Genomic DNA, 1,250 nt, shown 5'->3' with positions numbered 1-1,250 from the left:
ATAATAATTAATTATTTTGTTAGAACTCAACAATTATCCTAATTATATTTTAATTTTTTTATATTTTAAAATGAGATGTTTATCCTCTATTTGATTATGTTTATCCGCAGTTAGTTACACGAATTCAGGCATGGAGCTTTAATAAGTTGTACTTACGCACAATCTACTTGCAATCTTGAGTTTTAAGTAATATGCATTAATAAACAGTACTTTACACATAAAAAATGATTTTTAAGAGTTTTTGTYAAATGCTTTATAATATAGTATAGATTAAGATAATTGAATGAATAACAAGGCAAATTGCATGAAAAAATAACGTACCTTAACTTGATTCATATTTTTGGTAACGTACTTTCAAAACTTCCATTTTGGTACCTAAGATGTAAAGTTTTAAACATTTAAGTACGTGGGTAACTGGTTGAAGCATTAACCGGTTATCATGTTGATGTGGCGAGTGATATGATATTCAACTCAATATTATTTGTTGACGGGGTTAGTGATATGAATTCTTTATCTAAAAGTAGTCTTCTTTTTTAATCTAAAGTTAGTTTTTTCAACCGATTATCCGGGTACTTAAATGTTTAAAACTTACATCTTAGGTACTAAAATGGAAGTTTTGAAAGTACATTACCCAAAATAGGAATCAAGTTAAATGACGTTATTTTTTCATTCAATTTGCCCTAAATAAAATCGTCGAATATGATGTGTCATAATAACAAAGCTAGCAAGTGATTACTAAGGTCCCTTCAAAAATAGAAATCCAGGGACAACAATCCCGACAACAAATGCGGATAACAATTATCTACATGTTGCACAATGACTCTATCGAAAATAAACAGTTAAGTTATCTACGTAAATGACATGTTCACAAAATAACAACACGAGAATTTAACGTGGTTCCACTATCAGTGTGATAGTGTACGTCCACCAAAGAGAGAGAGCAATAATATTATTACCACCAAGGAGATTACTAAGTGCTTGTACAAGGATTTTTAAATCCACAATCAACTAGCAAGTCTTCGGAATTTCAAGAATTTCAAGAACACTCGTATCTCACACACATACATATAGAATATACTAACTAGAGAGTGTTGTATCTATAGAAAGAAGAGAAACCGGGGTGTGTTAAATGTTGGGGCCAAATGGTTATTTATAACCAAACAAAGAGTAGGGACCAAGATTGGAGGATGAGTAGTGAGCAAGGATGGCAAGAGTAGGGAGCAAGCTTGGTGGAGTAGTCACTAAGTATT

This window comes from Cynara cardunculus, unplaced genomic scaffold (assembly GCF_001531365.2).
Source record: "Cynara cardunculus var. scolymus isolate 2C unplaced genomic scaffold, CcrdV1 Un_Scaffold_8964, whole genome shotgun sequence".
NCBI lineage: Eukaryota > Viridiplantae > Streptophyta > Magnoliopsida > Asterales > Asteraceae > Cynara > Cynara cardunculus.
This window is presented reverse-complemented; position numbering follows the sequence as displayed.